Here is a 15,840-nt window from a genome sequence, read left to right on the forward strand (position 1 = left end):
TGTAAATAATTTTTTTTTCAACTCCTACATTGGATATTAGGTGGGGTAGCAGTGGTGATGGCTTTTTACCTTTTCTTGGAAAGTGCCCAAACAGTGACCCTCGTTAATATTCCCTTTTTCCCATTTGTAAACACTTCCAGGTTCCGGAATCTCTCAAGGTCCCCATAACAAGGATTTCATCTGTGAAGGCAGTGACCCTGGGAACGTCATGCCTCTCTGAAGGATAGCAGGTGCCAATGAAATTGTTGATTAAATATTCATCCCTTGCATATGTTGACAATCAAACCTTCTTGGACTGAAATGGTGAAGATCTCTATTGACACATATGACTCATCCTTAACTTAGTGAACCATTGACCTCCAGACAACATTACAAAGAAGCCTTCTATTCTAGGAATGAGATACAGTTCCAGGAAGGAGACCCATCTGACAGCCAGTGGGTAATCTCAGATTTCAGATTCCATATTACAGATTTATGGTCAGAGGACATACATGACATCGCATACAACCTTAGATTCTTTTTCCTGTGGGGGAGCCAGAGGTAACACTTAATGGCAGTGCAAAAACAATGTACTAAACATACACATGTAATCAAATAAAGAAATATAAACAAACTGACTGTGCAATACAGAGAGAAAAAATGTATAAAGTGCAAAAGTAAGAGTCCTTAAATGAGTCTCTGATTGAGTTTGTTGTTGAGGAGTCTGATGGTGGAGGGGTAGCAGCTGTTCCTGAACCTGCTGGTGTGAGTCTTGTGGCACCTCTACCCCTTTCCCGATGGCAGGAGTGAGAACAGAGCGTGTGCTGGGTGGTGTGGGTCCTTGATGACTGCTGCTGCTCTCCCACGGCCGCGTCCCCTGCAGATGTTCTCAATGGTGGGACGGGTTTTGCCTGCAATTTCCTGGGCTGCATCCACTACCTTTTGCAGGGTTTTTCACTCAGAAGTATTGGTGTTCCCACACCAGACTGTGATCTCCAGAAATCATGATGGATTGACTTGATAACAACAAAAAAAAGCAGGGGTAGGCCACCAGAAATTTTGAGTCTGCCCATATTCAGTGTAGAACATAGAACATTACAGCACAGTATAGGCCCTTCGGCCACAATGTTGTGCTGACCTATGTAAGATTATTCCACAATAATCTAATCCGGTCAGGAAAAAGGGCAGCAAGGGAGGGAAAAATCAACGTGGTTCACAAAGGAAATAAAGGAGAGTATAAAATTGAAGGCGCAGGTGTACAAAGCTGCAAAGAGCAGTGGGAAACTGGAAGATTGGGAAAACTTTAAGAGACAACAGGGGGTTACAAAGCGGGTAATAAGAAATGGGAAAAAGGATTATGAAAGTAAATTGGCACAAAATATAAAAACAGAAAGCAAAAAATTTTATAAATATATAAAACGGAAGAAGATGGCCAGAGTTAACATAGGCCCTTGGAGGATGAGAAAGGAAAACTGGTAGCAAAAAATGAGGAAATGGCCGAGGCATTAAACAAATATTTTGTGTCAGTCTTCACGGTGGAAGACACGTCCAGCATGCCCAAGTGTGGAGTTAAGGATGCAAATGTTGGGGAGGGCCTTGATAAAATAGTTGTTACAAAGGAAGAAGTGATGGAGAAACTATTGGGACTAAAGCCAGACAAATCACCTGGACCTGATGATATGCATCCAAGGGTTCTGAAGGAAATGGCAGAAGTTATAGTTGATGCATTGGTGGTCATATACCAAAATTCCTTGGATTCTAGGCAGGTCCCGGCAGACTGGAAGACAGCAAATGTCACGCCACTTTTTAAGAAGGGATGTAGGCAGAAGACTGAAAATGATCGGCCAATTAGCTTGACGTCTGTAGTTGGAAAAATGGTTGAAGCCGTCATTAAAGATGAAATAGTGAAACTTTTGGAACGTAAGGGTTCAATCAGGCAGACGCAGCATGGTTTTAGAAAGGGAAGATCTTGTTTGACAAACTTGTTAGGATTCTTTGAGGATATAATGGGTGCGGTGGATAGAGGGGAACAGGTTGATGTTGTATATTTGGATTTCCAGAAAGCGTTTGATAAGGTGCCGCACAAGAGACTTCTCAGTAAGTTACAGGAAAGTGGAGTCCGGGGAAGTATATTGGCCTGGATTGAAAATTGGTTGTCTGACAGGAGGCAGAGAGTCGGGATAAATGGGAGTTTTTCAGGTTGGCAGAGAGTGGTAAGTGGGGTGCCGCAGGGGTCAGTGTTAGGCCCACAACTGTTCATCATTTACATTGATGACTTGGAGGAGGGGACAAAATGTGGTGTAGCCAAGTTTGTGGATGACACCAAATTGAGTGGAAGAGCAAATTGTAATGAGGATGTGGAGAGTCTGCAGAGGGATATAGTTAAGCTGAATGAGTGGGCAAAGGTCTGGCAGATGGAGTACAATGTTAGTAAATGTGAGGTTATCCACTTTGGCAAGAAAAATAAAAGAGCTGAATATTATTTAAAGGGTGAAAAGTCCCTCTGCATGCTGTTGTGCAGAGGGACTTGGGAGTGCTTGTGCATGAATCGCAAAAAGTTAGGTTGCAGGTGCAGCAGGTTATTAAGAAGGCAAATGGAATGTTGGCTTTCATCGCTAGAGGAATTGAATTCAGGAGTAGGGAGGTAATGTTGCAACTGTATAAGGTACTGGTGAGACCGCACCTGGAGTACTGTGTCCAGTTCTGGTCTCCATATTTGAGGAAGTATATACTGGCTTTGGAGATGGTCCAGAGGAGGTTTACTAGGTTGATCCCTGGGATGAAGGGGTTGACTTATGATGAAAGATTAAATCGTCTAGGATTGTATTCACTCGAGTTCAGAAGAATGAGAGGAGACCTTATAGAAACATATAGGATTATGAAGGGTATGAATAGGATAGATGTAGGAAGGTTTTTTGAGCTGGCCGGAGAAACTAAAATGAGAGGACACAGTCTCAAGATTCGGGGGAGTAGATTTAGGACAGAGATAAGGAAAAATAGTTTTTCCCAGAGAGTAGTGAATGTTTGGAATTCTCTAACAAGGGAAGTGGTTGAGGCTGCCTCATTAAACATATTTAAAATATGGTTAGATAAATTTTTACATGATAGAGGAATTAGGGGATATGGGAAGAAGGCAGGTAGGTGAAGTTAGGTCATAAATTAGATCAGCCATGATCGTATTGAATGGCGGAGCAGGCTCGATGGGCCATCTTTGGCCTACTCCTGTTCCTACTTCCTATGTTCCTACTTCACACCTATAATCCTCTATTTTTCTTGCAAATATGATGAAGGCCTCAGTTCCACCTCTGAGCCAGAGTTCTCCAATCTTTCAAACATTCATCCACCTCCACTTCAACTACATCCATTGAATAGCCTCTTGGAGGAAAGAATTCCTGAGGTTCGCTAGGCTCTGCGAGATTAAAAATAACTTCCACATACCATGGTTTTAAGTGACCACTTATCCTAAAATTATGTCCTCTCATTGGAAACTCTCCACTACTTTTTAAAATTTTTAAAAAGTTTGCCCAGGGTAACAGGTCATTTTGGCCCACGAGGCTGTGCTGTCCAATTGACCAACAACCCCTGGTATGTTTTGAATGACAGGAGGAGACTGGAGCCCTCGCAGACACGGGGAGAACATACAAATTCATTACAGACAGTGCGGGATTAGAACTCTGGGCCCGATTACTGGTGTTGTAACGGTGTTGCAATAACCGCTTCACCAACCATGCCATCCTAGTGATGATGTATTGACATCTATCTTGTGATGCTCCCTTAGGATTTCATATGTTTCAATGATTACCAACCCCTGCCTCGCCCAACCCAAACCTCTTGAAAGGAGTTTATGGAGGTTTGGTATGACACCAGAAACCTTGGCAAACTTTTACATATGTGTGGTGGAATGTGTGCTGACCTGCTCCCTCACGGCCTAGGATGGGGCACCAATATCCCTGAGTGGAAAGCCCTGCAAAAGGTAGTGGACATAGCCCAGTACATCACAGACAAAATTCTCCTCACCATCAAGAAAATCTACAGGGAACACTGCCATCAGAGAGTAGCAGCAATCATCAAAGATCCACACAATCCAACTCACTTTTCTTGCTACTACCATCAGGAAAGAGGTCTAGGTGCCACAAGACTCACCCCGTCAGGTTCAGGAACAGCTGCTCCCCCTCCACCATGAGACTCCTCAACAACAAACTTAATCAGGGACTCATTTAACGACTCTTATTTTGCACATTATTTATTACTAAATTTTTTTTTCAATATTGCACAGTCAATTTGTTTACATTTCTCTCTTTGTACATGTATCTTTTCTTGCACTACCAATAAGAAGAAATTCTTTCTGGCCTACAGGAAAAAGAATCTTAGGGTTGTATGTGATGCCATGTATGTACTTGACAATAAATCTGAACTTTGAACTTTTTTCCCTCATCCCAGAATTTTCCCTGGTGCCTCTGTTTCGTCTGCCTCCACGTGCTATATCCTCCTCAGGCAAGCAATCAAAATTGTGCATAGAACTCTGGGTGTGGCCTCATAAACAACCTGAAATACTTTCCTATTTTAAAATTCTAATCACTTTGCAATAAAGGTCAATATGTCATTTACCCCTTGATACCTGCCACACTTGCTGAATAATATTTTGTTCAAATTCAATTATCATGTCACTGTACATATACAGCCAGATGAAACAGACCACGGTGCTCACACTTGACATAGCACATAGTATTCATTTATAAAGAATATAATTTATATATATATATATATAAATATTTTGGAATGATTTTCTCAATACAGAGGATCATCCAAGCAGCCAAGATCACTGGGGTCTCCCTTTCCTCCATTGATGACATTTACCAGGAGCGTTGCTTAAATAGTTGTCAGGAAGAATTATTGGCGACCCTTTCCATCCAGTGCATTGTATCGTCAACCTACCGCCATCCAAAAGCATCAAAATCAGGATTGCCAGGCTGGAAAGTAGCTTCTTTCAGCTGGCTGTGAGATTGATGTCCGGTATCTTGTAGCCATTATGATTTATTGCACCAGGACACCGAGCTCACACTGAACTGCACATGCCTACTGTTTCAGAGACTGGCCTGTATCTGAAACAAGCTGCCAGAAGAAATTGGAGAAGCGGCCACAATGTTCAAAATACATTTGGACAGATTTTATGCACAGGATGGGCTCAGGTGGACCAATTAGAGGTAAGTGGGACTAGCCCAGGATGCCAACTTGGTCAACAGGGAGGAGTTGGAGCGAAGGCTTGATTCCGTTTTTGTGGCTTTGTGACTCTATCCAGTTAGATAATCATCTGCCATTTGAATCACTTCAACAGTGTGCACGACCTCATGCATCCCCACATTAAACTCCACCTGTCCGGTCACTCTACTATCTATAGCCTGGGGTAGAGTCCAAATATGCTTATACCACATGTCCTCTCACCTCTTTTAATGTTGTTGCAAACTTGGAAATGTTCTGTTCTTCCCCCTCCTTCCAGTTCATTAAATTAAGTATTGAATGGATCATAGTAAACAAAGAACAGGAAATAGGTTCCACCATGTTTTAGGAGAACACAATCTGCTGGAGGAACGTTTCGAGCCAGAACCCTTTGTGGAGACGAGCTGATTTCCTCCATCAGTGTGCGATTGGCTTCAGCTTCCAGCATCTGCAGTCTCTTCTATGTATCGCTCATTCTTTATCAGAGCACTTAACAGGCTCAATTATTTTCTCTTTGAGAAGCCTGTCAATTTTTTGTCTCCAAGTTTATCTTTATTCCATGTGAAGAACAACAAGAATCTTGGCTTGGATGCCCTTCAATATGACTGGCTCATCTTTGAATAGATCTTCATGACTCACGAGGTAGCACTTCCTGCAGTGTTCCAGCCTGGCCGTCCAAATGTGATGAATGGTCTTCCAATCTCAACCAGCCAGACAGGCAGACACCTGGAATAACCACCAATACTACATATTGAACCCATCTCTCACTGTTATGTCAGCAATGCCATTTCCTTCATTGCTCTCTGATTTTGCTGTCTGTAGTCATGTTCAGGTATTGTGCTTCCTGGCTGTCCAGTCTCAAGCTCCAGTGACATGCTCCTATCATTCATTTTCAAGACAACAATCAGTATTTCTCTTTTAGTAAAGTCAACCTCTTTATCATTGTGCTACCAATCAACCTCATTAGACAGGGGTTTGTGATTAGAGGTCAGCATGCCTTACGTGTGGCTGGCTTGATTCCAGGGCAAATACTGAGGAAGGGCTTTGGGCGTAACAGCCTCTATAGGGATACCTGAGGGGAGGAGTCACAGGTTCAGGGGTGGGCCAGCCCATAAGCCCATACGTACAATATACATAGTGGTCACACACAGCGGTAGCACCACGATCATTAACTATTGCTGGTGCTTCCTCCACACTGCAAACTTCACTTACCACCTTTATAAAGAACAGAATGGCCCTTCAGCTCTTGATGTTGATAAACCTATTCCTCAACAATCTAACCCTTCCCTACCTCTATTTTTCTAACACCCATGCGCCTATCTAAGAATCTTTGAATGTACCAATTGTACCAGCCTCCACCACCACCCTCAACAATGCATTCCAGGCACCCACTGCTCTCCATGTAAAAAAACATACCTCTGATATCTCTCCTGAACTTTTCTCTACTCTCCTTCAACATATATCCTCTGGGATTGGTATTTACAGGTTGAGAATGGGGAAAGTATGCACATTTTGAGCACCATCAATTTCTTACAGTCATATTGTTTACCCAGCTTCTTACTTATTTCCTCAAGCTCCAGTGATCTGTACTTGGACACTGATGTTTACAGTAATACCCTGTGGTGGTACACCCCCGGCCTTCTGCAGGGGGAAACCTTTGTACCTGCAGGAGTGTAAGGGGACAGGACAACACCTGACCGGCTGTCAATCAATCGGCCTGAATGCATCAAGCCCCACCCGGTTGGGTGTCAATCACCCTCCAGGATATAAGCCTGCACCGGCCTCCCGAAGCCTCACTCAGAGTTGCTGCAGCCACAGCCAGCCTGGCTCTGTGGAAGTCTTTGTGGATTAAAGCCTGTTGTACAGTCTTTATCTTTGTGTGTGTCTGATTCTGGCCAAGTGCACCACATACCCTTTGATTATCTTTTAATAATAATGTTCAGTTTATTTTGGAACAAAATATTTTACCACTTCCCCAACATTCATGCAGTGGCATGGCAAAAAAAACAGTCTTGCTGCTTTTACTTGCTTGAAAAATTGTCAGTGCTTTCTCAAAGGTCAGATTCATCTCTGATATCAACCGTGTTTGAAGCAGGCCATTAGCAGTTCTGCACACTAACCTGTCCCCTAACATCTGAGGGAGTGTGTGGCCATGATTATGATCTTGTGACAACTTCCTTGTCCAACTACAAACCTCACTGATGCTTCATTGCTCCACTGCAAGATGAGACACACACTAGAGGACATTGCCTTGAGATTGGGAGGAGTAAATTTAGGATAGAGATGAGGAGGAACTGCTTTTCCCAGAGTGTAGTAAATCTGTGGAATTCTCTGTCCAGGGAAGCAATAGAGACTGCTTCATTAAATGCTTTTAAGACAGTTAAGAGAGATTTTTTGCAGAGTAGCGGAATTAAGGGAAAAGCAGGAAGGTGGAGCTGAATTCATGGCCAGGTCAACCATGACATTACTGAATGGCAGAGCAGGCCAGATGGAGCTCCTATTTCTCATATGCTTATTAGGTTTATTTGCCATAGGTCAGTGGTTCTCAACCTTTTTCTTTCCACTCACATACCACGTTAAGTAATCCCTATACCTTTGGTACCCTGTGTTTAGTAAGGGATTGCGCTCCATCCTCAACATCCATTGGAGCGCTTTCATCCCTAGCGTCGAGGTGCTCGAGATGGCAGAGGTCGACAGCATCGAGTCCACGCTGCTGAAGATCCAGCTGCGCTGGATGGGTCACGTCTCCAGAATGGAGGACCATCGCCTTCCCAAGATCGTGTTATATGGCAAGCTCTCCACTGGCCACTGTGACAGAGGTGCACCAAAGAAAAGGTACAAGGACTGCCTAAAGAAATCTCTTGGTGCCTGCCACATTGACCACCGCCAGTGGGCCGATAACGCCTCAAACCATGCATCTTGGCGCCTCACAGTTTGGCGGGCAGCAACCTCCTTTGAAGAAGACTGCAGAGCCCACCTCACTGACAAAAGGCAAAGGAGGAAAAAGCCAACACCCAACCCCAACCAACCAATTTTCCCCTGCAACCGCTGCAACAGTGTCTGCCTGTCCCGCATCGGACTTGTCAGCCACAAACGAGCCTGCAGCTGACGTGGACTTTTTACCCCCTCCATAAATCTTCGTCCGCGAAGCCAAGCCAAAAAAGAATGTGAGTGGGGAGGGAAGGTTGAGAACCACTGTTCTAGACCCAATTGTTACTGAAATATTTTGCTTGAGAAAACTTGTCATTGGCCCATCTCCTTTGGAGTTCTGAAACCGTGCACATAATGAGTCAATTAAGTACGATTAAAACATTGGTTTTCTGCATTGGTGCTGTGGCGGCACTACAACTCCTAGAAGGCATCTAACCGGCTATGTGACGTCAGTGCATGATGACATCAGCGCGTGTCGGGCGCGTAATTCGGGTTTTCAAAATGTTGCATGGGTTATGAAGAAAAGATCCGATGATTCACTCAAAAAACACCTTGCATGGTTATTTCGTCATGTTCACTGTGATTCCAGTGGCTACATTTCAAACTTTTTCTTTCCACCCACAGACCACCTTAAGCAATCCCTTATTAATCACAGAGCACCTATGGCATAGGGATTACTTAGAGTGGTCTGTGGGTGGAAAGAAAAAGGTTGAGAACCACTAATAGACTGACTCCTCTGTGCTCCACCAAGGAGTGCTGCCTTAACCTAGCTGTCAACTTCACTTTTAAGCCAAAAACGTCTCTGCCACTTGAGATGGACAGAAAAGATCACATGGCTCTATTTAATAAAAGTGTAGAGAGTTTTTATCTTTCAATTAGTACCATAGAGACAGATTATTTGGTCATTATTGTTCTTTGGTGAGCATATTGGTAGGGTAGCTTTGGGGTTCATTCAAAGATCTACTTTGTATATAAATGTTTATAAAGGAAAATCATTTTTTTGTGAATGAAGTGTAAAATTCGTTACAGAAAGAAAAATAGAGGGAAAGAAAGACTGAATTGAAAGAGAGAAATAAAAGCACAATGAAAAAAAGTTTAAAAAGCCAAAACATTACAATTTTATCTTTATTACATGATTCCTTGTGGTCCAAGGTAAGAGAAGGCTAACCTATGCCATAGGGGCTCTGTGATTAGTCAGGGATTACTTAAAATGGTATGTGAGTGGGAAAAGAAACACGTTGAGAATCATTGGCCTAGTTTGTTGTGTTGATGTTCCTGGTCGAAGAATTTAATCTGCAATAGTCTAAACCAGAAGCCAGACGTTGAGCCACAGTTGGTATCGCAATTAATTTGCCCTCCTTTGTCATCCCCTGCTGATATTACTGTCTCACAAAATGACTGATTCAGGATCTACAACTTGCTCTTTTTATTCAGCCAAGCTCAAATATAAATTTGCCCACAGGGACCAAATGATAATAATTTAATGATAATGTAAAATGTACATATGCCCAGAAATTCCTACTTACTGCACCAAACAGGTACTTTGAAACATCTCAAAGAGCTATCTAGAAGCACTTTTGAACAACATTTGACATCGGGCCACTTAGTGGTTTTGGGACAGGTAACCAAGTGCCTGGCCAGAGGTTAGGGTAACAATAAAAATCAAGAAGAAAATGATAAAGCAAGAGCTTAGAAGAGTGAAGGTATAGCAGCTAATGATGAAAGCTGTGGTCCGATTATAACCAATGGGCAGATGTCTCCAGTGTTTCCAATGAGCAGGTCAAGTAGGCAAGATTGCCCATTGTCCCCAGTGCTGTTCATACTAGCCATTGAGCCGGTGGTGGAAGCCATTTGGCGGGATCCAAACATTACATGTTTAAGGTGCGACAGGTGGAACACAAAATCAACCTTTTTGCTGATTGACGTACCCTGGGGGGGGGGGGGGGGGGGGGGGGAAGGTAGTTGGCCAGACTAAGGATCACTCTGGAGGATTATGGGAAAGTTTTGGGGTGTATAAGAAAGTGCCTTTGATGAATGGGGATTATGGGCAGTACCAACAACGAAGTCCTGGTTAGATGGCGGACTCTTGCCCATAACATTGATGGGCAGAGGCAACTGTGTCAAGGCATCACCTTTTCCAATCATTACCCATTTTATTGCCTCAGGGTTTTTTTAAAGCACTTAACGAGTGTGTCAGAAGGTTCCTGTGGAATGCGAAAGTGACTACAATCTCCATGGAAAAGTTGCCTGGGATTACAACTTGGAGGAGTTTAAAATGACCCGATTTCAAAAAGTATTACTGGGCAGCCCAGGCTGCTTTTTGAGGGAGGGCTCCCATGGGCGCAAAATGGACTACATTTGGTAGGCAAAGAGATAGCCGAAGAATATATATGTAAGTGGGATACCAAATTACTCTCAAAGAAAACGAATAGCCCCATCCTAAAGCATTTAGTCCACGCATGGAAAAGAGTAGAACATTGTATTGTATGGAAGGTGGGGATATCCCCCAAAAACACCCTTGACCCAGAATAATTTAATACCCTTAACTCTGGGTAATAAAATCCTGGACACCAGGTGCCAGAAAGGGATCAGGTGTATCGAGGACTGTTACAAAAAGGGGCAGCTCATGTCATTCGAGCAGTTGAGAAACAAATACGATTTGTTCAGCAGAACATTCTTCTGCTATCTGCAAATAAGATCTTTCTTAAGGGAAAGATTAGGTCCGTCTATGACCTACCTAGATGTAGCAATGTGGAGATTCTAATTTGACAGGGGAATGTGTGTAAATTTATTTCCAAAGTGAGAGCCCGAAGCCGGGCTTACACAGGTTGAAGGAGAGATGGGAGTCGAACTTGGCCACAACGATCAATGAAGAGTGGTGGCAAGACCTGTGTCTGGACAGTGTGACTGAAGTCATCAATGCCAGGTATAGGTTGGTGCAATACAACGTCTTGCACCAGCTGTACCTCACACCACAAAAATTTCACAAATCAAAGCCAGAAATTTCAGAAATGTGCTTTAGGTGTTGAGGTTGGAACTTTTGTCCATTCCTCCTGGCTATGTACAAAGGTGAGACTCTTCTGAGAAGACCTGGGGGACATTCTGAAAAAAAAAATTCCTAAAATCCAGTTGCACCTTCTGGGAGATATTGGGTATGTAAGTTTTAGATTGACCAAAGATCAAATTCCATTCGTGAAAGACACCTTGGCGGTCTTACTCCCAACTAAATACCAAACAATGGAATATGGAAATGCAGAGTTGCATTCCCCTGGAGAAAATCATGTATAATCTAAGGAAGAAACTCAGCACATTTGTTAAGATGTGGCAACCTTACTTGAAATATATTGGCGCACAAATTGATTGTTTCCCACCCCCTCCCCACCTCTTCGTAATAGGGGTATGATAGCAATCTGTCCTAGCTGGGAAATGAAGGTGACCAAGAAAGTGAAGCGTGGGGCAGGCGATGGGTTTTTTAGTTTAATTTTAAGTTTTTTCCTTCTAATTTTTTTTGTAGCCTTTGTTATTTAGCCATCCTGGTTGGTTTTCCCCTTAGTTTTATAGGGGGTCTATGACCCCACTGGAATTTGTATCTGTACAATTTCATTGACTGTTTTTTCAGTAGGGTAAGGAATAAACACAGACTCTGTATATTGCATGAATGTTGAAAGATTATATTGTTTGTTTGAATTTTGTGAGTCTATGAAAATCAAAATAAAATATAAAACAAAACTGTGGTCTGGTCTTCCAGCACAGTGAGCTGTCCTGTCCGTAAGGGAATGCTGCATGTGGGCACATTCCAGGCTGCAGTAGGAATGCAGTATAAGACCACAGACATAGGAGCAGAATTAAGCCATTCAGTCCACTGAGCCTGTTTCAGTGTTTGCATCATGGCTGATATATTTTACCTTTCAATCCCATGCTCTTGCCTTCTCCCCATAACCTTTGACACTCTTACTACTCAAGAGTCTATGAACTTCTGTTGTAAATCTACCCAATGACTTGGGCTCCACAGCCACCTGTGGCAATGCATTCCACAAATTCACCACCCTCCAGATGAAGCTTAGTGCAGCCAATGCAAAAGCTTCATGGGGAAGGACTACAGAAAAGGGACCTTCCGATGCTGGGGAAGTCCATCAAACAGGCCATGGGAGCACTTCTCTTTTGTACATGGTGCCATGTATAAAAGCAAAGTCCTTGCACGACCATGTACAGAACTTGAATGTCTAGACTGAATGTATAGACTAAGAATGTTTTTTGCACTGTTTGCTTTGAGTATGTGAATATATATTACACACACATACACGAACACACACCTGGCATTGCCCAGGAAATAAAACACTCGGGCTTGGTTGTTCCTCAGTTTCCTGCTGCCTGCTTCTTGTTCGACTGTAGGTCTGAGCACTGAGGTGGGCCTGGTGTTGCTGTTCTATTTCCCACTGCCTGGCCCTTGCCTGTCGGGAGGCCTGAGCACTGAGACGGGTGTACCGCTGCTGTTCTGTTTACTGACACCTGCTCCTTGCATGTCTGGAAGCATCAACAGTGAGGGGCGAGGCCGATGTTACTCTGCCGTCTCTTGCTTTCTCCTTTGTCCAACTCCACGGGGTTGTGAAGAGTTTGTGTCAATGTTGCTTCGATTTTTGGGGGGCCCATATTGAACTGGATTTGGCCACTTGTTTTCCCTCGGAATGTGCATTGCTGCATAGTGCTGTCCCTAATTGAGGTGTCCCTGGGGCAAGTTCAAATTTTATTTTGAACTTCACATCACCTTAAAGGTTAAATTCAATGCGGACATGACGTTCAGCATTAAATGTTACCACAAGTATTGCAAGTCAGTGCAAGCTGGCCAAAAAACACTTTTGAACTTCATATGATCTTAAAGGTTCAATTCAATGTGGTCATGACATTCACCACCAAATGTTACCCCTACTGAACCCCCGTGGACATTTCCAGAGTGCTCTAAATTGATTTGCATGGAGAACAGTTTGTCCAGAAGGGTCACATGTAAGCACTCTGCAGGGCATACAGCTGTGTTTAGTGGGGGGAAACAAAGATTAACAATATCAGATAAAACATCTGGAATGCTTTAAGATGGGAACTGTTTCTTTTCAAACAGTGTGCTTGGATGTTCAGCATCTACCCGAAAAGGCAAAGATCAGAGTCTCTTGCTCAAATACCACTCCCAAGAGCTGCAATAAATCAGCTCAGATCGGTTCATCCTGGATTGTGTTCTGAAGCTCCAATTTTCTGACGCTGAGCGAGACTTGGGAAAGGGAGAGGAAAAGTTATGGGGGAAACATTACTTAAAAGTAAAACTTGAATTAAGAAATTAAGGGGAAAAAAGTAACTTTGTAGAGCGAGGCAACGTTTGTGGGGAGTGAAGAAACTATCGAATGACCTTTGAGATGATTGGAAACCAGCTGAATTTGGAAAAAAGTTGGAGGGGGTTGAAGAGGAAACGTCAACAGAAAATGCCGGGAATACGAGGCATCAGGCGTTGACCCGAAATGTTAACCCTGGTCCGCAGCACTTTCCTGGGTTCAGCTCGTCCCCGTGGACCCCAGCAAACACGAAGGTCACGCGTGTCTCCCAGCCCGGGGTCTGTCGGGGGGTGGGGGGGCACTGGCGCGCGCGAAGGAAGCGGAGCGGAGCACACCGACATCGGTCTGATGTCCTTTCAGGGAGCAGAGACGTGTCCTGTCGCTGGAAAGTATCAGACTGGAACAGAGCAAAGTGAGCGAGCCGCTCGGATCCGCTTGCAGGAAGTCGTTGTTTGCATTGGAAAGGGAGGGATCGTGTCTGTCTGCCTCCCCCCCCGCCCGCTTTTGTTTTCTAATCCACTCCCAGTCGCAGACACCAGGCATTAAGTCCAAGTGCAAATGCAGACAACACTCACTGAGAAAAAACCACAGGCATCCTTCAGCTGGCTGGCGGAGAGCCCATCCATTGGGCAACCGTGACCAGCCAAGCACAAAGACCAACCTCGCCTCCTGTGGGACCTCTCAGATACAGATGGAGAGGGAAAGAGTTCAAATACATTATTTTTTAATAACCAGCGAAATAATAGACCAGTCACACCACAAATGTGCCCGATCGCTGGAAAAGGATCTGAGGTCACAAATATTTGAGAACAGCGCGCAGGTTACTGATAAGACTGATAAGGCTGTCTGTCAATGGGAAAACTTTGTTATTTCCCCCCCCCCCCCCCCAACCCCCCACCAAGCTTCCATTTTACAGCCCGCACTAACTTTCATCCTGTCTGTGTTCGTATTTCGAAATTCCATTCTTACTGTTGCATTTTCCAGATTAGGAGAAAACGAGCGTCTGTTCGATTTGTATCATTTTCGGGTCAAAGTAAGGTGACGCTTTTACAAGAGCAGATTGCCTTGTAAAGTCTGTCTGAATGCACAGACGTCCCCTCCCTCCTCCAGCCACAGCCTTGAGTTTGTTTTCACTCCTTGCGAGGTGTGTGTGTGAACGATAGGCGAGGGACAATGTAAAGGTAGTCTGGGGGGGGGCTGCATCCCGTTCATCCCCCCCCTCCTCGGCTTTCCAAATGTGGTCTGGAAACGTCAGAAAACGACACTGAATAAATTTGCAAACACTTTGAGAGTCCTGCACGAAAACACTTTTAAAAACATTTCCCAAGGTAAGAATGCATCATTGGGAGTTTGCTTGTTGGGATTTTTTCCCCCCAATTGTAACTCTATAACTTAGTTGTGTTCTCGTTCTACTTTCTTTGGCTTGGCTTCGCGGATGAAGATTTATGGAGGGGGTAAATGTCCATGTCAGCTGCAGGCTCGTTTGGGGCTGACAAGTCTGATGCGGGACAGGCAGACACGGTTGGAGCGGTTGCAAGGGAAAATTGGTTGGTTGGGGTTGGGTGTTGGGTTTTTCCTCCTTTGCCTTTTGTCAGTGAGGTGGGCTCTGCGGTCTTCTTCAAAGGAGGTTGCTGCCCGCCAAACTGTGAGGCGCCAAGATGCACGGTTTGAGGCGATATCAGCCCACTGGCGGTGGTCAATGTGGCAGGCACCAAGAGATTTCTTTAGGCAGTCCTTGTACCTTTTCTTTGGTGCACCTCTGTCACGGTGGCCAGTGGAGAGCTCGCCATATAACACGATCTTGGGAAGGCGATGGTCCTCCATTCTGGAGACGTGACCCACCCAGCGCAGCTGGATCTTCAGCAGCGTGGACTCGATGCTGTCGACCTCTGCCATCTCGAGTACTTCGACGTTAGGGATGAAAGCGCTCCAATAAATGTTGAGGATGGAGCGGAGACAACGCTGGTGGAAGCGTTCTAGGAGCCGTAGGTGATGCCTTTACTTACACAATAATGGTAGAGAAGCAGGTCACGAAGGAAGCAGGAGGATAAGAAAGAACCCATGATTCGGGCCAGACCCCTTCCTCAAGGTAAGTCTCGTCGAGGGATGCCTCCTCCCCCTGAAGAAGTTCTCTTTAACTCCGGATGTTAGGGTTAACCTGCTAGTCTGCTCGCAGAAGAACCCTGCACGCGGGATATTATGTGACCACCCAGTCCAGTCCTTCCGAGAAACCCCCATCTGTTTAAAATTATTTTTTTCCCTTGTGTGGATTAATTTATTTAAAGTTGACTCTGTCCAAATAAATCGCAGGCACATTAACCAAGAAAAAGCTTAAAGTCCTGAATTCACTGCAACAACCCTCCCCAATTTTCGGCGCTCATTTGAAACCCGTGGT

This window comes from Narcine bancroftii, chromosome 6, assembly GCF_036971445.1.
Source record: "Narcine bancroftii isolate sNarBan1 chromosome 6, sNarBan1.hap1, whole genome shotgun sequence".
Taxonomy (NCBI): domain Eukaryota; kingdom Metazoa; phylum Chordata; class Chondrichthyes; order Torpediniformes; family Narcinidae; genus Narcine; species Narcine bancroftii.